Source organism: Elgaria multicarinata, chromosome 10 (assembly GCF_023053635.1).
Source record: "Elgaria multicarinata webbii isolate HBS135686 ecotype San Diego chromosome 10, rElgMul1.1.pri, whole genome shotgun sequence".
Lineage (NCBI taxonomy): Eukaryota > Metazoa > Chordata > Lepidosauria > Squamata > Anguidae > Elgaria > Elgaria multicarinata.
The window spans coordinates 32811043-32831962 of record NC_086180.1 but is presented as its reverse complement, the minus strand read 5'-3'; the positions used below and the strand labels follow the sequence as shown (position 1 = coordinate 32831962).

General features: G+C 44.5%; 1 long non-coding RNA gene across 1 annotated transcript in view; it reads left to right on the top strand.

The window, feature by feature from the left end:
• Positions 1–10272, top strand: part of LOC134404717 (uncharacterized) — a 35558-nt gene extending 25286 nt beyond the window's left edge. The window contains exons 2-3 of the long non-coding RNA XR_010025900.1: positions 8640–8699; positions 9905–10272. This is a non-coding gene — a long non-coding RNA (uncharacterized LOC134404717). The remainder of the gene's footprint in view (positions 1–8639; positions 8700–9904) is intronic.
• The last annotated feature ends 10648 nt before the right edge of the window (positions 10273–20920 follow it).

The window sequence follows — 20920 nt, the reverse complement described above, 5'->3', positions numbered from 1 at the left end:
CAGTGATTCCTGTAATTCTTATGCACCCTGCAATGTTATGTGCTTGGGATCAGTGTAAATTACCTCCATGGGTCCCTTACAACTCAGTGCTTCTGAGTACAAGGAGATTGAAGATTTCCCTCCAATGCTGTAAGTCTCAGTTTAGTAACATTTGTTCTACTAGGCCCAGGGAAAAGGCCATGTGAGGCCTGGAAGGGAAGTGGAGGAAGGGTGAATCTATAACAACAAAAAATTCCCTAGGCCCTATTTCCTTCTCCACTGGTTTGGGAGGTTATTTATTTATTTATTTATTTATTTAAAACATTTGTATCCCACCCTATATCATTAATATCTCAGGGCGGCGTACAGATTAATGTAATCATTTTCAAACATGAAACAATTGTTTTGTTTGCTCTATAAGTTAAAAAGCATTAAGAAATAGTAATATTGCATAAAGAAAATATCAATGTTTGAAAACACAAACTCACAGGTGGACATACCTGATGTCTAACAGTTGCATTCTTGAGAAGCACTAACCAGATATAAGAGGTTGAAGTGATGCTCATTAGTTTGATGTGTCAAGGAAGAATTGGCAAAGCAAAAAGCTACAAGTATGTGACCTGCAATTATCCAAATACTTTGGCCCATTAATTCTCATGCCTGTTGTCATGGGCTGAGCCCATGGTCCCTTTAAGAGAACATCTTTGCTTCATCCCGGGGAGAGGGAAAGGGGTTTCTTTGTGTCCGAAAAGGGAGTAGCAAGTAAAAGGCCAAGGCCACGCTGTGCGAGAAGTGCCTGGCATCTGATAGCGCCTCCCCGGGCTGGTACCAGGGGAGAAGTAACAAGCTGCAGCTGTGCAATGTCTGGGAGCATTCCCCCCTCCCTTTGGGTGAGATGTGGGTTGCTAAGGGGTTTCTATTTGTCAGGGTGGATCTGGTGACAAGGGGGTCCCAGAAAGAGATAAAAAGCTTGGGCACCCAAGGGTCCAGCCTCTTTTCCTACAGGTGTTAGGAGTCTGGTGAGTGCATGGTGAGTAAGAGCATCGAGGCCAGGCCAGCTGGATGGCAGAAGCCCCATGTGGCTGCTGAGGGAAAGAGTCAGTTCGAGTGGCATGAAGCCGAGTCAAAGTGAGCAACAAAGGTTGAGTCGCAGTGTTAAGTGTTTGGTTTTTTTTAGATTAGGTTTGGGTACAAGTGGGCAAGGGACCTTGCTGGAGTTATGGCTGGAGGGTGGTTAGTGGGGAGTGAGTATGAATCCAATTGGTCTGAGTTTGCAAAAAGGGTGAGGGTGAGGTATTAGTCCCTGCTGTCTGAAGGGTGTCCTTCCTTTGTCTGTGTTTTTTCTCCAAACCTCTTATGTGTTTACCTCAATGCGTGGACCCTTATGGAAGTGTGCTGTGTGAAGAATAAAAGTGTTTAGTCCCTATCTCCTGCGTGGTGTCATTCCTTGAGAACCTAGACTCCTAAAGGGTTAAAAGGCATGTGTTTGGGCTGGGGGAGCCAGATCCCTCTTTCCTGGCAGGGGAATCGCTGAGTCAAGCCGAACAGTTCCATCACACCTATAAGCCAAGGACAGCAGTCTGGAGTTTTTATCTAGATTTACATAATTACCCTTATTAAAGACAAAAAACAAACAAACCATGAAGTGCTTTAATTAATTAATTAATTAATTACACTACTCTGCTCTTTCCTCCAAGGAGTTTAGGGTTGCATAACTTCGGACATAATCATACTTTATGTTCTTAACATCTATGTGGACCAGTGCTCCTAACAGCTGTTCTATCCCATGTCTTTCATTCTCTTCAAATCTAGTTCTTTCACTGTCCGCAACCCTTTCCGAATCCAGTTCCTTTGTGGTACCACTGACCATCACAACACCCTCCTCACAGGACCAGGCTTAACTTCTCCTCCCCCTTTTCTAACCACCTCTTAACTGTCCCTCCTGCCCACCCTCCTCCTTCCCAACATTCCACTATTGTAGTACTTGCAACATCAGTTTCATGGCTAAGTTAGTGTTAACCACTGAAGTCCAACACACTACTAGTCACTACAGTACAATGGCCCTCCTCATGTAGTGCTAATTGCACATGGCTTCTTAATTTTTAAATGGAAAGCATGGCCAACATTACTTTTCGGGCATAGGTTTCTTTATTGTTGTTCCCTGCCTCAATCCTAATTACCCACATGTTTAGTTTAGTTTTAATCAGTTTTTAATGCTTTATGTGTGTATGTACTGTGTTTTAGAGTTTTAAATTTTGTATACTTGTTTTTACCTTAATTTTAGAATTTCTGTAAACCGCCCAGAGAGCCCTGGCTATGGGAGCGGTATATAAGTGTAATAAATAAATAAATAAATAAATAAATCAAAATGGAGAGGCGGGCAAGAAATAAATATTATTATTATTATTATTATTATTATTATTATTATTATTATTATTAGTCAAGGTAACGAAACCAAGGTAAACAAACATAGCAAACAGCATGCTATGTTCAACAGGTGTTCAACATTATTTTCGCTGTTCAAGGCTCATGAAATTGTAAGCCAGTGATTAAGACAACATTCTTAAGTAGCTTGAGGCTACTGCCGCACAGCATGATAGCTTGCAGCGATGATAAGATTACTTATCTGAAGAATAAGATTGTTTATCTGAAGAAATCGTACAAGATGAAACAGGATTAATTTACTGGATTCCTGTCATAACAAGAACGGAGTTTATTCCAATTAATGTATAGGAATTCTGTTATGTGTAAATGCAATTTGTTTTGTTTATGATATATAACTTTGGGTGTTAATATAACTGGCTACTTTGCTTCAAATACTTTCTGCATTAAATACTTTTGCAACTTTAATTCATATTGGGTATAATAATTTATATGTGTAGGGATGTACACAGACATCTCGTGTTTAACTGTATTCTGTGTATGCAGTTGGGTGCTCTTTGGGCTCTGTTTTTATTTGCAGTCCTATACACACATGGGAGAAAGTTCCATTGGACTCAGTGGAGTTACTTCTGAGCAGATACGTATAAGATTGTGTTGTCAGCCTCCAGACATCCTCCAGGAGAAACCTGCTGCAGGCTGAATTAGGAGCCTTCACGTAAAGCCATGTGCATAACCATGTAAAAAAATCAGTTAAGTTATCAGCTCTTGTCTAGCGCTTGAATTCAACATTCAGGACTTAACAGACAACAAACTTGATATGCATCACTTGATTTTTCCACCCCTGCTTTTCTATACGCTTGTTGACAGTCAGCAAGTGTGTATGTGAACTAGCTGCAAGTGTGAGCTAGCTTCATTCAAAAACATATTTCAAGTGATGTGAGGGAACACAAAAGATCTGCTGTGAAATGACATCTGTGATAGCTCATTCAAAATGTGAGTTTCTCCCAACTTCAATCCTACCACAAAATGTGGTTTGAAATGTACAAGGTCTACATCAGTTTTGGTTCTTCATGCAAGAGTGGTCAGTGTACCACAGCTATAAAATACTTAATACTGCATTCACCACGCTTGAACTGACCTTCACAAACTGAAAGTCGAGTCCACAGACTTTGCCCAGTTTCCAGACATTAAGACTGCATTACACAGATGTTTCATAATGAAATCCCCATTTCTGAATTTTCAGCAAATTAACCTTTATACTATATATGCAATTATGTATTATTCCCTTTTAAGCTTCCACTGGAATTTAAACTGAACCTTGAAAGGATGGTATAGGAGTTTTTGTCATTTTTTTAGTCTTTCCATTGTGTCCCTATATTGTTATTACTCAACACTGTGCTGTTACACCACTGTACCCAGCTGAATTTGATGGAATATATTATGCAAATCTATTACCGCTGCTTGTGTATCACCGAGAGAAATCTCGGTAACATAAGCACTATTGTAGAGTTACTGATTAAAGTCAGGCACAGCCAAATGCCAGTACAGCCAGCCCTTTCATTCCAAGAGACATTTTTAATGGTGGGGGGGGGGGGAATAAGAAATTACATCAGGATGGCAGAGGCAGTAGGCACACAAGCCTTTTGCACCAGAGAATAGCATCACTCTCCATGCATCACATAGCACAAATTCATTATTCCTCTCCTAAGTTAAACTGCTATTTAGACATGGGTCAATACTGAAGCTATGTTACAAAGGGTACTGCAGAACAGTGCACAGGCATGAGGCCTGCAGTTTCTGTCAGTTGCTGTTAACTGGCAGCCAAGACAAAAGGAAGGGGAGAGTCCGTGCATTTATCATCCATCACTACCAAGAGCAGAGACTGAGGGCAGCAGGGGGAGGCCATACCATGCCATGCAGTGATGACACAGTAGTCTGTTCCTGGGAAGACCCACCCTCAGTCGCTGCCTAGTGATTTGCAGCCAGGAGGTGCAAGCTGATAATGCTAACAATCCCCCCAGCCTAGAAACTGCCAACTTTCTTCTTGTTCATGGCAAGGACAAACCAGGAGGTGAAGGGATATAGATAAGAAAATTGAACAAGTGCAGAACTGTTAAGAGTATGCTGGGTTCTTGTCTTTATATGGCATTCTTCTCCTCCTCCTTCTCCTTCTTCTGGAAAAAAGAATTTTGTCTTGGATTGGTTTTCATGAGTTCAGTTTTTCTCTTCTCCCATTACCACATGGGAATAATGTTTCAGGGCACTTAATATAGTTATAGAATTACAATTGTTATATTCAAAGCACATCCACAAAAAGGAATAGTTTTGCCAATTCATCAGGCTTACTGTCAGTCTCAATGACCTCTCTCTTATTAACTTGGTGTAATGTCACAGAAGCCCAACTTCAGTTCATTCAAATAAGCATATGTCCTTTCCAAGCATTCCTACTTGAAGAAAACCTGAAGTGTTCCACAAAAGGATAAGGCCAGAATGTGAGTTAGAATGCTAATAGTAAACTGAATTGTCTCCTCGTGATTCAGTGACAAGGATTGCATATAACACTAACTCATGGTTTATTTAAACCATGATTTATTACCCTACTCAAAGTTTGTCTGGGAGATGATTGAACAAACCACAGTTTGTTTTCTCCCTCAACTTTCACCTCCTCTCTCCTTGTATCCCAATTGCCATTGCAACACTGCAGTACTGGCATGTAAAGAGGCTAGTATTTTTTACTGCTCTTGCCTGTTGTCTTTATAGCCTGGTGAAACAAATTATGAACAACTCACAATTCTGGGAGGACATAAAATGAAAACCCATGGTTTAAACAAGTTCACAACCAAACAATAAAGCAAGTGTTCTTTTTGTGTGTTGTTTATGGTTAACAACCCATAGTTGATCCATAGTTCCAGGTTCGTAAGCAATCACAACCCATGATTCAACAACCCATCATTAATTAACCCATTGGAGATAACTTAAGCCGTTGCTAGACAGGGCTGTAGCGCACGTTACATACCGTCGTCGTCTCGACAGATCCAGATGACGTTCACCAGAATCCGTGTTCATCCTGTGGTGAAACCTCTGTTGTGGCGTGTTTTATGAAACGGCTTTAAGCCCGGCTTTTCTGTCGGCACGCGCTAATTTGGATACGGGAGGCGGAGGTGTGGGACGAAATGAGGTCAGTGCGGTTTCCGGCGAGGTCAGCACTGGTCAGGAAAAGGCGTGCTAAGGGGAGTGGCCAGTGGTTTTGGCCAAACCTCCTCCATTTGCGCCCCGTCTGCAGCTGTGGCAGCGGCACGGCGCAGCGGCTTTTTTTAAAAACCAAACAGGTCCACTTTGCGCATGAACGGAAGACCAAAAAACTGTCTGGTGAGTTGTTGGGGGGGTGGATGTGTGGGATATGTGCAGCTCGGTACCTCTGTGTGGGTCACTTTTCGGGAAGGCGGGCATCCAACTGTAATGGGAAGTTGGTGACCTGTCGCGGTGGGCAGCCACAGGTACCATCCTAATGCCAGTGGTTGAGGCTGCGCTGATGATGTAAAGGCGAGCGGGGAATGATGGGCACGGTAGAGGCACGCAGGGCTGTGTGCCTATTGGTGTGGATACACAGCAGCTGGCTGTAAGGGGGCAACAAGCGAGGGTGGGCAGCCATTTTTCAGCGGCCACACGGCAGCAGGCGGAAGGCCAGGGAAGCATCAGCCCGGGGGGGGCGCTGCCCTGGGGCCCCTTTGCACTGCGTCAATACACTCCCCTATCCTTCTGACTGCATTTGCTGGGGGGGGAGTGATGGTGGCAGGCTGCTGATGCCGGTTTCGCTCCTCCGCTGGTGCGGAAACTGATGAGCCCCCTTCTTTCTGCTTGGCCCCTGTGTAGTAGGGGTGTGCATGGACCCCCCGATCCGCCCCGTGGGCTGCTCCGCTCCGTGCCGCTCCACCCATAGTCCGCTCCTCTTCGCCACGGAGCTCCGGGTCCGAATCGGAGCTCCGCAGTGGAGGGGAGTGGCGCCAGGTAAGGCCCCCCTCCCTCCTCTCCCTTACCTGCAGAGACCAAGGGGGAGGGGGGCCTTACCTGCGTCCGTCTGCAGTCCCTCGGCTTCTCCAATTGAGCCCGTGGCTCAACCAGGAAGTCTGGGCCGCAAGACTTCCTGGTTGAGCCGCGGGCTCAATTGAAGAAGCCGAGGGACCGCGGACGGATGGAGGGGGGTTTACTGGGCCCTGCCGCTGTCACCGCATGGGCGACAGCGACAGCGGCAGGGCCCGGTAAACCCCACTTACCTTTCTTGCGCAGCTCCGGATCGAGGTGAAGGATCCACCTTCACCTCGATCCGCTCCGCAGTGCTCCGCTGGCCCCCCAATCCTCTTCGCCTCCGCCTTTAGGGTAGGCGAAGCCCACCGCTCCACTCCTGCTTCTCCGGTTCGAGGAGAAGCAGAGCACATCCTGACTGTGTAGTAGGGGTGTGCACGGACCCCCCACTCCGCTTCACTTTCAGATCCACGATTTTCGGATCGGGCCGCTCTGCCCCGCCCCCACTCCGCCTATCCCCACTCCGCTCCGCTCGGAGCTCCGGATCCGGATCGGAGCTCCGTTCCCCCCCATAGGGGGGGTTACCGGGCCCTGCCGCCATCGCCGCCCATGCGGCGACAGCGGCAGAGCCCGGTAAGGGGGAGGGGGGCCTTACCTGCCTCCGTCCGTGGTCCGTCACCGTCTTCAATTGAGCCCGCAGTTCCACCAGGAAGTCTGGGCCGCAAGCGGCCCAGACTTCCTGCTGGAACCATGGGCTCAATTGAAGACACTGACGGACCGCGGACGGAGGCAGGTAAGGGAGAGGAGGGCGGGGGGGGTTACCGGGCCCTGCCGCCATCGCTGCCCATGCAGCAGAGCCCGGTAAGGGACCAAGGGAGAGGGGGGCCTTACCTGCCTCCGTCCACGGTCCGTCGCCGTCTTCAATTGAGAGTTCAATTGAGACTTCCTGCTGGAACCACGGGCTCAATTGAAGACGCTGACGGACTGCAGACGGAGGCAGGTAAGGGAGAGGAGGGGGGGTTGCCGTATGGGCGACAGCGACAGCGGCAGGGCCCGGTAAACCCCATTTACCTTTCCAGCGGAGCTCCGGATAGAGGCGAAGTATCCGCCTTCACCTCGATCCTCTTCGCCACGCTCCGCCGGCCCCCCAATCCTCTTCGCCTCCGCCTTAAGGGCAGGTGAAGCCCCCCGCTCCGCTTCTAATTCGCCGGTCCGATTAGAAGCGGAGCACATCCCTACTGTGTAGGTATCAGGAATGGATCCGAAGGGGAGGGGGTCACTTGGCGCCCCCAGGAGATTCTAGATCTGCTGGACATTTGAGGAGAACAGTGGATACAAGAGCATCTGAGGGCTAGCCACCACAACTTTAATGTGTTCCAACAAGTGGCACGGGAGATGGGCAAGAGAGGCCATAAGCGAACCACAGAAGAGTGCCGCACTAAATCCAAGGGCATGCGGACAGTGTACCGGTGTGTGAGGAACCATAATGAGAGGTCAGGCAGCAATGCCACCACGTTCCCATACTACGATCAGTTACATAATATTCTTCATGGAGATACCACAGTTCACCCTAAACGCGTGGCAGGCAGTCTGAAAATTACTCGGACACAGTCCAAACACCTATCTACCCAAGCCACTCAGCCACCACCCTCTCTTCCTGTGGGCTCCCAGGACATGTTTGAGGAGGCAAGCGAAACCAGCTCACTCACCAGGGATGTGGAAGAAGACACATCAGCTGGTGAGTGTGGCCGTCTGCCTCCCCCACCCCACCCCTACACGTCCCATCCAACTATGGCAATGGGACTGCAATGGCACCCCACAGGTATGCTGGCAGGGGGCAGGAGGTGGGGGGAGAAGCATAGCATACCATGCCAGTAGGCATCCTGCCTTTTCCTCACAAACTGCATGGATCAATGGGGGGCGTGGATGTGCTGCATTTGTGACCCATGCGCCTCTGGTTACTGGTAGCTGCCCTTTCCCCTACCTCCAATGTTTTCTCCTACATGCCACCTGATGATGAAGAATCAAGCACTACAGGTGTAGGCTCTGCCAGTGAAGCAGGCGAGGGCACCAGCAGACAGACTGCACTGAATTGTGAGTGTGTGCCCCTCCACAACTGACTGGGTGCTGCGTACAGCCTCCCCACACCACTCCCATCGTACCTTTGTGGAGGGAGGGCTGGCAAATGGGTCTGCACCAGTCATAGGTAGTGTGTCACTGTGCTTGGTAACATAGCCCTGCCTTTGCCTTGGCAGACCCCCCAGAATCCGCTGAAGCTGGCTCCAGGGACAACACAGATGCAGCAAGTGCTCCTGGTGAGTACTCCGGACTCCTGAGGCGTGCATGTGTGCTCTTGCAACCACTCACACATGCTGGGGAGGCGCCACTACTCACACAAAGGTGTTTGGGTGCATGTAGATAGGCAAGCATGTGATGCTGCACCCTGACAGGTGCCCTGTGCTGGACGCCCTGAATGGGGAAAGGTGTAGTTAGTGTGGTGGGTGGGTGTGACTGAACTCTACCTTCACACAATCACACCAACAGGAGGGGTGATGGAAATGTTTGGGAAGTTCCTATGAAGCATGCCACAAATTGTTATTCTTGGGATACTTGGGGGTACGCCCTCTATCACCCTAGAGCAGCTTGGAGGCTCCTGCTCTTTTCTCTGTCCAATGCATTCCTATTCTGAAGGACACCTGAATGTTATCATCATGCTGAAGTAGTGACCATTCCTATAGAGGATACATCACATCAGGACTTTTAGGAGTACTCCCTTTGTTACTCAGGAGCAGTTTGGGGGGTTCTTTTTTGTTTCCTGAGAAGCTTATAGTATCATTCCAGTTTATTCCTAAGGGGAGGTTGCTGGGGGAGGACGGGAGCATATGTAAGCATGGAAAGAATCCTTGCCAGTTTTGGGGGGGAGTGGGGGGAAAGAAACCATCCCACCAGTCTGTATTTAGAAATGATCAGTCGAGAATGATGTTTGGGGGGTGGGGTAGGAGTTGTCCCTTACAACCAGCCTGTAAGTAAGCATTTTCAAGCTGAGTTGCAGAATCCTTTGTCTCACCAATGAGCAACGCCAGCCACACACTCCCCACACAATTAATAGTGGTTAAATGTATCCCATGCTGATTAAAGACTCTGCATTCCCTTTGGATGAATGCAGAGTCTTTAATTAGAGGTTCAACACTGTCCACACCTGCTGCAAGAAAACTACAGATCACAATTTGTTCAGGAGAATGGACTTCATGTTCCCCCTCTACCCCTGCTCAAGGGGAAGAAAAGGCTCCATTAGAGTCTGAACTTAATTAGAAGTAAGTCACACTGAGTTAAATGGCATTTTTGGATTGCTTTATATAAACAGTGGGGTAATTATCATTGATGTAAGGTTGTTCCCATATTGTACCTGATTGCATCTGTAACATCTGCTAATTAAGAGGGTGGATCACAAGTGCCACACTAATAATGTCTGTAGCTTGTTGTTAGAATACGTTGTACTTGTACTTTCTCTCCTATCCAGGAAGCTCAAATTGCAAATGTTGACAGGAAATTTTCAAGGAAGCAAGCATGCTGCTCCAGACAGTAGGCCTCTACAAGATACCCTTGAATAGCAGCAGGGCTAGGAGAATGAAAGGCAGCATAAAGAAAATGAATTTCCTCTTAAAGAAATGAAAGCAACCTTTTGAAATTACAACCCTGGTTGTGTGATGTTGCATTTGAGAGTTGTAGTCTCAGTTTGCAACCTAGGATTTGCTTATCCTTGGCGCACAAGAATTGCAATAATCTGATACGGTACAGTTTTAAAAAATCATTTGGAGAAGTAAATACCTGAACATCTTGTCTTAAACATTTTATTCATCATGCTAAAATAAAACATCCTGTAATCTATTTTTCTTTATTTTTTTCAATTTTTGCAATGTTTCGGAAAAAAATCCAAAAAGTCTTTGAAAAAATTGGAAAAAACCTTGGGGGGGTGTTCCTGAATTTTTCCGGGGGGGGGGGGGTTCTGAGCCTTCACATCTCTACCCAGCAGGGCGGGGATGGGGGGGAGAGGATTCAAAACATGAGTTTCTGCCGACTTCAATCCTACCACAAAATGTACTTTGAAATGTACGTGGTCTATGTCAGTTTTGGTTCTCCATGCAAGAGTGGTCAGTGTACCACAGCTATAAAATTCTTAATACTACATTCACCAGGCTTGAACTGACCTTCACAAACTGAAAGTCGAGTCCACAGACTTTGCCCAGTTTCCAGACATTAAGACTGCATTACACAGATGTTTCATAATGAAATCCCCATTTCTGAATTTTCAGCAAATTAACCTTTATACTATATATGCAATTATGTATTATTCCCTTTTAAGCTTCCACTGGAATTTAAACTGAACCTTGAAAGGACGGTATACGAGTTTTTGTCATTTCTTTAGTCTCTCCATTGTGTCCCTATATTGTTATCGCTCAACACTGTGCTGTTACACCACTGTACCCAGCTGAATTTGATGGAATATATTATGCAAATCTATTACCGCTGCTTGTGTATCACTGAGAGAAATCTCGGTAACATAAGCACTATTGTAGAGTTACTGATTAAAGTCAGGCACAGCCAAATGCCAGTACAGCCAGCCCTTTCATTCCAAGAGACATTTTTTAATAGTGGGGGGGGGGGGGTGAATAAGAAATTACATCAGGATGGCAGAGGCAGTAGGCACACAAGCCTTTTGCACCACAGAATAGCATCACTCTCCATGCATCACATAGCACAAATTCATTATTCCTCTCCTAAGTTAAACTGCTATTTAGGCATGGGTCAATACAGAAGCTATGTTACAAAGGGTACTGCAGAACAGTGCACAGGCATGAGGCCTGCAGTTTCTGTCAGTTGCTGTTAACTGGCAGCCAAGACAAAAGGAAGGGGAGAGTCCGTGCATTTATCATCCATCACAGAGCAGAGACTGAGGGCAGCAGGCAGGCGTTGGGAGGCCATACCGTGCCATGCAGTGATGACATCAGTAGTCTATTCCAGGGAAGACCCACTCTCAGTCACTACCTAGTGATTGGCAGCTAGGAGGTGCAAGCTGATAATGCTAACAATCCCCCCAGCCTAGAAATTGCCAACTTCCTTGTTCATGGCAACTCCAGCCACACACTCCCCACACAATTAATAGTGGTGAAATATAGGGGTGTGCATGGACCCCCCACTCCGCTTCACTTTCAGATCCGCCATTTTTCAGATCGGGCCGCTCCGCCCCGCCCCCACTCCGCCTATGCCCACTCCGCTCCGCTCGGAGCTCCGGATCCGGATCGGAGCTCCGTTCCCCCCCATAGGGGGGGTTACCGTGCCCTGCCGCCATCGCCGCCCATGCGGCGACGGCGGCAGAGCCCGGTAAGAGGGAGGGGGGCCTTACCTGCCTCCGTCCGTGGTCCGTCGCCGTCTTCAATTGAGCCCGCGGTTCCACCAGGAAGTCTGGGCCACAAGCGGCCCAGACTTCCTGCTGGAACCATGGGCTCAATTGAAGACGCTGACGGACCGCGGACGGAGGCAGGTAAGGGAGAGGAGGGGGGTTACCAGGCCCTGCTGCTGTCGCCGCATGGGCGACAGAGACAGCAGCAGGGCCCGGTAAACCCCACTTACCTTTCCGGCGGAGCTCCAGATCGAGGCGAAGGATCCACCTTCACCTCAATCCTCTTCGCCACGCTCCGCCGGCCCCCCAATCCTCTTCGCCTCCGCCTTAAGGGCAGGCGAAGCCCCCCGCTCCGCTTCTAATTCACCGGTCCGATTAGAAGCGGAGCACATCCCTAGTGAAATATATCCCATGCTGATTAAAGGCTTTTGGTCCTGGGCGACTTTAACATCCTTTTCGGGAATGGTTTGTCAGGTGCAGCTCGGGAGTTCATGGCATCCATGACAAACATGGGCCTATCCCAATTGGTCTCTGGACCCACACATTCAGCAGGTTGCACCCTCAATGCTGTTTTCAGTTCCGAACAGACAGATCTGTGGGCGGAGGTGATAAATACCTCTGCGTTGTCATGGACAGACCATTTTCTGGTCAGGGTTAATATCATGGCTACCATCTGCCCCTGCAGGGGTGGCGGACCTATTAAGATGGTCCACCCTCGAAGGCTGATGGATCCTTTTGGATTCCAGAAAGCCTTAGAGGGTGCTATGGCTGGTATTGTCGACGATCCTGTTGAAGCCCTGGTCAACAGATGGAATCAAGACCTAACTAGGGCTATAGACACGATTGCCCCCAAACGTCCTCTCCAATCTGCTTCCAATTCGGCACCTTGGTACACAGAAAATCTCAGGAAGTTGAAGCAGGAAGGTCAACAACTGGAGCGCCGATGGAGGAAAACTCGTCTCATATCTGACAAGGCACGTCGTAGAGAACATCTTCATTCCTATGGGGTGGCAATATGTGCAGCGAAGAAAGCTTTCTTCTCTGACCGCATTGCGTCTGCAAATTCATGTCCAGCAGAACTGTTTAGGGTGGTGAGGGGTCTAACTCAGGCACCGCCTCCCCTGAACCCAGTTTTAGAGCCTTCGGTAGTTCGCTGTGATGCATTTAATTATCATTTCACAGATAAAATCTCTCGGATAAGAGCCAATTTAGATGCTGTCGTTATAACAGAAGCTGAAGCTGAAGTGTTCAGCAACTCCGTGAGTAGGATTACACTGGATCAGTTTCAGTTGGTGAGTACTGATGATGTGGGCAAGCTGCTTGGATGAGTAAGGAGGACAACTTGTCCTCTCGATCCCTGTCCTTTTTGGCTGGTCGCCCAGGGAGGAGATGCAGTTCGACTACAACTACAACATATTATTAATGCATCTCTCAGGGATGGGAGTTTTCCACCATGTTTAAAAGAAGCAGTGGTACGGCTGCTTCTAAAAAAGCCCTCCCTGGACCATTTTTGGGCAAGGTGATTGAGAGGGCAGTTGCCTTCCAACTCCAAGCAGTCTTGGATGATACAGATTTTCTAGACCCATTTCAAACCGGCTTTAGGGCAGGATACAGAGTTGAGACAGCCATGGTCGCCTTAGTGGACGATCTCCGCATGAGTATTGACAGGGGGAATATGTCCCTGCTGGTACTTTTGGACCTTTCAGTGGCTTTCGATACCATCGACCATGGTATCCTTCTGGAATGCCTGAGGGTTTGGGGAATCAGGGGCACTGTGCTCCGGTGGTTCCAGTCCTACCTCTCAGGTAGATTCCAGATGGTGATGCTTGGGGATAGTTGCTCCTCAAAAAAGGAGCTATTGTATGGCGTACCACAAGGTGCCATCCTATCCCCAATGCTGTTTAACATCTACATGAAACCATTGGGAGAGATCATTCAGAGGCATGGGGCGGAGTGCTATCAGTATGCTCATGACACCCAAATATATTTCTCTATGCCTTCAATAACAGCATCAGCTAAGGATAATGTGTCTCCTCTGAATGAATGCTTGGAGGCGGTAATAGGCTGGATGAGGAAAAACAAACTGAAGCTGAATCCAGACAAAACAGAGGTGCTTGCTGTCAAGGGCTCTGACCTAGGTTTGGAGGTGTGTCAACTGGTTCTGGATGGGGCTACACTCCCCCTGAAAGACTGCGTTCGCAGTTTGGGGGTGCTCCTGGATCCGTCGCTCCAAATGACAGCCCAGATAGACGTGACGGCCAGGAGTGCCCACTATCAGCTGCACCCCTTCTTAGAGTCAGAAGACCTAAAGACAGTAGTGCACATGCTGGTAACCTCAAGGCTTGACTTCTGCAATGTGCTCTACATAGGGCTACCATTGTACCTAGTTCAGAAACTTCAACTAGTTCAAAATATGGCAGCCAGGCTGGTCACCAGTACATCTAGGGGTGAGCATATTACCCCAACATTAAAATAACTCCACTGGCTCCCAATTAGTTTCCGGGTAAAGTACAAAGTGTTGGTCATTACCTTTAAAGCCCTAACTGGTTTGGGTACAGGTTACCTGCGGGATCGCCTTCCCCCATATAGTCCACCCCACACACTCAGGTCATCTGGGGTGAACTTACTTCAGTCAGCTAAAACTAGGCTGACATCAGTTTCCCAGAGGACCTTTTCTTCTGTCGCCCCCAGATTATGGAATGGCCTGCTGGAGGAGATTCGTAAAATTAACTCTCTGTGTGACTTTAAGGCAGCTTTAAAGACTAGCCTTTTCTGGCAGGCCTATCCAGATCAATGTAAAATCAATAATTTTTAAGATGTATTGATTCCTGTTCTAATGTTGTTCCCCACCTCGATCCAAAGGGAGAGGCGGGTAAGAAAAAAATTATTATTATTATTATTATTATTATTATTATTATTATTATTATTATTATTATTATTATTGACTCTGTATTCCCTTTTTAGAGGTTCAACACTGACCACACCTGTTGCAAGAAAACTACAGATCACAATTTGTTCAGGAGAATGGGCTTTAAGCTCCCCTTCCCATTTCAATCCCCAAATCCCATCACTCAAGGGGAAGAAAAGGCTCCATGAGAATCTGAACTTGCTTAGAAATAAGTCCCACTGAGTTCAATGGCACAACGAAATGAGCCAAGGATTGTTTCAAAACCAGTAATGCAAACCATCCCTGCGAGGCGGGCACAGAGGAGGACAGGCAGCACTGGGAGCAAGCATGCCAGAGGCTTGTGGGGTTGAACCACAACGCCCATCATATAGTACACCCCTAACACTAATAATGTCTGTAGCTCGTTGTTAGAATACGTTGTACTTGTGCTTTCTCCCCTATCCAGGAAGCTCAAATTGCAAATGTTGACAGGAAATTTGCAAGGAAGCAAGCATGCTGCTCCAGACAGCAGGCCTCCACAAGATACCGTTGAGTAGTGGCAGGGTTAGGAGAATGAAAGGCAACATAAAGAAAATTAATTGCCTCTTACAGAAATGAAAGCAACCTTTTAAAATGATAACTCTGGCTGTGTGATGTTAAAATATAATTCAGTTTGATTAGAATCAAGCTTGCAAGCTCTCAGGGTAAGGTAAGCGACCATCATATAGCTCAAGGTTGTTATTTCTTGATGAAAGGCGAGGGATCCTTTGATTTATCACTGCAGCAAAGTCCAGGGCAGTCAACTGTTAAGGAGCAAGAGAATGGCTGCTGCCATAGGTGCTCTGAATTTGGTGAAATGTTAGCAAGTCCAGGGGCTTTTCTTTAATGCAGCCTGACAGCCAAAGAGATTTAAAAGATCAACGGCAGACATAGGAGCCTTGGAGATAGAAATTGAGGTTTCTTCCAAACATACACTCCATCTTTTTTCTTCTTCACTTGCTTGGCAAAGCAGCTGAAAGAGGATGACTGCAGGACTCTGTCTGGAAAGGTAGAACAGGGCAGGGTAAGGTGAGATGCCCGAAAGGATGTGCCTGGAATTGCTAGGAAAGCATGGGCAGAATGATGGGGAACAGGGATTGGAAGTATGATCACCAACCAACCAGGAAAAAGCCAGCCTAAGCTGATGCTTTTAATTGCTTATTCATGATGTGATGCCATGCAGAGTAAGGACACATGTTCCTCAGTAGCACAACATTCCAATCCATTTCGTGAACAGGAGGGTGGCAATTCTTGAAAAGGGGAGTGGAAATGTGTATAGCATTTCACTAAACAGCCTTGCATTTTTATCCAATGTAAATTTCAAACACCAAATCTCTTCCCTGTGAGTGACTGCTGTGAAGGAAGAGCTATTGTGTTGCAAACCATAAATGCAGCATTCTTTCTTTTTTGCGCCTTTTTGCCTTTTCTCTAATTGCTCTGTAGGGATGGTTGGTTGCTTGGACAATTTATTTATTTATTTATTTATTTATTTATTTATTTATTTATTATACTTCTTGGCTGCCTTTCAGGGCAAAAGCCTTCGCAAGGCGGTGTACAGCAATAAAACACACAAAAGCAGTACGATATTAAAAGCAATTGTAAGAGGAATTTTCTGGTGATCTTTTAAGAGGTACTGAACATAGTCACAGGTTTCTGCAATACCTTGTAACAGTACTCTAAATTCCCCACTATAGTACGTGTACAGAAGATCTGGAGAAAGGCATCCAGAATGATTGACTTCACTCAGATTCACAATCACAATGAAACTGTTATAACTTTAAAAACATTCATTAAAACAATTTAAGAATGTTAAAGTGAAACAGACACACAAACCTCCATTCAGCAAAGCAAATTAAAAGAATATACTCACACAAGTATGGCAGATTTGGAGAACAAGACAAACATAGACAAACACAAACAAAGACAAACACAGACTCTGTGAAGGAGTTCTTCTCCACAGAGGGTGGGGATTTATGCTTTAGCTTATATCGATATTTCTTCCCTTTGTAATTTGTATTCCGTGGCTCAGTAGCATCACTTAACTTTTCTTGTTACGTTGTTGCGGAGCACACTGTTCGTTGCCCCATTGTCTGTGTTCCTTCTTCTCGTTTCTGTGATCTTTCCAACTCTCAGACCCTCCTTTCTCTGCACCTCCCACTTCCGTTTTTTGTAGTTTCTGCGCCACTCTAGGTAACATTCCCTTATGCGAATGCTCTGAATTTCAAATCTTTGTGGCGGGAGTTCTTCGGAGAGTAGTGGATTGTGGATTGACGGAGTTGTCTTATTATCTATTGAGGATAGTGTAGGGATGCCTGGTGAACGGAATGTGATCAATATTTCTTATTTTTTTGACATTATTTCCATGGCATTACATGCCTTGGAGACAACGATGACTGCATTGCAGGATTTAGATGATGAGCAGTGCTTAATTCGCTGGTCTAGAAATGCCTTGCAGAAATCTTACCGTCACAAGAAAGCATGCCTTCTTGCTCGCTTAAATCTTAATATGATCAATCTTTTCCAAATTTCGAGATATATCAAATTCCCTTCTGTGTGCAGCTGCTACTGGGCTATACCCACCAGCAAAGACTGGTGGGAGAATTTTGTTCTCAAGATTTGGAGCGACGCACAGTGGATTGCCACGTTTAGAATGACTCATTCCACACTTTTTGAAATTGTTGCTCAGTTAACCCCGTCTCTGATTCGGAAAAGAACTGCAATGAGAGAACCCTTATCAATAGAGAAAACGGTTGCCATTTCAATCTGGAAACTTGCAAACCCAGGCTACTATAAGAACACTGCAGATCTTTTTGGAGTGGGGAGGCAATCGTGTTCATCGAGTTTTGTCTGGCCATTGAGGAAAAGTTCCTGAGAAAAACCATATGCATCAGAAACCTACCTAAGGTAAAGTTAATTTCTTTTTTTTAAAAAAAAAAATTAAGGGATGCACATATGCGCATCGCCTATGAAAAAGTTTTTTTTAATTTTTTTAATTAAGGATGCGCACACGTGCAAAACTGCTTTTTAAAATAATTTCTTTAATATTATAAAATAAGGATGCTTGCCAGTGTTTGCAAATGCAACTTTTATTTTAATGAATTTTTAAAATATTAATAAACTTTATTTAAAAAAATGCATAGGTTTTGGATGGTTTTGAACAAATGGGATTCAAACACTGTTTTGCCACGGTAGATGGAACTCATCCCGATCAGCTCCCCCGATTTGTCAAGGAGATGATTTCTTTAATAGAAAAAAAATATATTCGATTTTACTTCAAGGCACTACGGACCACACAAGAAGATTCATAAGCATTGAGATTGGCTGGAGTGGTCGAAACCACAATGCTTATATCTTCAGAAACTCTGCACTTTATGAGGTGATGTCAGCTGGTGCACTGCTTCGTGACCCACCGCAGTGGATTCTGGGGAGGGATACCTTCCATCCAGTTATTGTTGTGGACAAGGCATACCCCATACGCTCATGGCTGATGAAACCATATTGGGGTAATTTGACCAGAAAAAAATAATAATAATAATTACAAACTAAGCAGGGCAAGAAATGTGGTGGAAAGGGCATTCAGAAGATTAAAAACCAGGTGGAGGTGCCTTACTGAACGGCTACATGTAGCTGAAGAAAATGTAATTTCTGTGGTATCAGCCTGTGTGATATTACACAATATTTGTGAATCAAAGGGCCAGATCGTGCATGAAATATCTGATGAAGATAATTACATTTCTCTAGCCACGTTGGGATTGCCATATACTCCAGAGAGTAATACAGAGGCTGAGGTTGACACTCACATCAGAAATCAAATGGCAAATTATTTTTGGCAGCAACGCTGAAGAATAAGGGATAAAATTTAATTATTTCTCTGCTCATATCTGTACTGTGAAAGTTATATAAGATCTATATTCATTGAGAAATAAAAGAATATGCAATAGATAAGACATTAATGTTCATGTCAATCTCTATACACTTATATTTTGCAATTGTTTTTAAAAAAATCATTTAAAATTAGCATTGCAGTATTAACAGTTTTACATTACAAAGTTGTTGACAATTCATGTTGACCTTCTGGACATGTGCTGATGTGGTTTTGGTAATAATTGTGGTCAATTACTACTGAGACTGCTGCCTTCAGTCTGCTATGATTAAAATAGTGCATTCATTCATAAAGAAGTGTGTATGTCGGATTAGTTATATGTTTAAAATTTTTACATTTCATGATTCCATTCTATTTAATATTAAATGATAAAATGCAGTAATAGGTTTTCAATTCAGTATGAGAAATATGGAAATGTCGAAAAGAAATCATTGACGACATGGAAATTCACATCTGCGCATGTGCTTTACCTTTATTAGAGCCCCATGAAAATGTCGGCAAGACAAGTCAAGTACTGGCAGGACGTCAAGGTACTGTTACTGAGGTACCTGAAGCAGAGTGGAGAGGTGGTAAGAATTATGCATAGTTCAAATTTACATACCATAAACATTTTTAAAGACGTAGTTTTGAGGTTGCATGACGACGAGTATGACCAAAGTGCTCTTCAAGCATGCACAAGATTTAAAAGCATTAAAGCATTCTTCTACAAAGCCTTGGGGGAGCATGGGGTTCATCCACACCCATCAGCTAGACCAGCCTTTTTTTCAGAAATGAAACAGATGTGGCGTTTAGGAGGAAGTCCAAGCTGGAAACATAGGTGAGCGCCATGTGAGTACTTTTAATAAAAAGCTGTAACTACCCATGGAATATATTATTAAAATATTTATTATAAAATGCAGTTGTTCATAATAACTTTTATTAGTTCATTGAGTTTTTTTAATGTTTATAGTTTTATAAACATAATTCAATTTTCCTAACATATGCTTGATAAATACTACTTATGTTTTTCATTAACTTTAATTTTAAAAAAATTAATGAATTTTTAAAACCATAAATCATACTTCATTAATTATTTCATATAAATGCATTTTTTATTCAATTAGTGCATGCAGATTACATAACTTAATCTTGAATTTAAAAATGTATATTTTTTTTCTTAAATTTAGTCATTATTCATAATCGATAACAACGTACATTGGACTCCTTAGAAAACAGACATGATAATACTAGAAGAAAGGAACATCCAGCAAAGGAAGGATTTACAACTGAAGTTTCTGCTAGTCATGGAAAGTGTAGTACAGGTATGTGAAATATAGCTATGTGAATGACCTTTCTTTTAATCTTCATTCTTTACTATTCTTTTTAAATACAGTGTTATTATACATTCCTTAATAAATAATTTGTTACTATCAAATTTCAAAATATATTACACGAAACTTCTAAGTAAATAACATAATTTTAATGCTTGTAAGGACTATCTGCTTTAATGAAATAAAAAAGCAATGATGAAAACTGCTGCTAACCTATTTGAACTATGTAAATAAAAAAATATAATTAAAAATAAAATGATATAGTTAGAATTGCTACCATGTATTTTTAAATTTTTTAACATGAAAAACAAAGATAATGAAAATGATAATGAAAATGATTGCCCCGCTCGTGCTCTCCGCTCCTCTGATGCCATGCTTCTCGCCTGCCCCAGGACCTCCACTTCCCTTACTCGGCTTCGTCCTTTTTCTTCTGCTGCCCCTTACGCCTGGAATGCTCTTCCAGAACATTTGAGAACTACAAACTCAATCACAGCTTTTAAAACTCAGCTAAAAACTTTTCTTTTCCCTATAGCTTTTAAATATTGAGTTTGTTCTAACTCTATACTGTTAGCTTCACCCTACCCGGTGCCTGTTTACACTTCCCTGTGCCTGTTTGCATTCTCTTTCCCTCTTTATTGTTTACTACAACTTTATTAGATTGTAAGCCTATGCGGCAGGGTCTTGCTATTTACTGTGTTATCTGTACAGCACCATGTACATTGATGGTGCTATATAAATAATAATAATAATGATATAGAGGGGAAACGTCTCAGCCATGCCTTGGTGATAATGCTTTAACCTCAATTGTTACAGAGACAACACACAATACAGCAGAGGATCTATTTAGGGCCATCAATGCAGTGCAGTGTACTGTTCAAAGTACTTGTAAGTAATTATTAATCAGATTAAAAACTAATAAGGTTATGAAGATTTATAAGATGTGTAACTGAAATTTCATTTTACCCTAGTGAATAGATTTGAAGAACGCCTAACAAAGCTTGAAAAAGAAGTGTGCC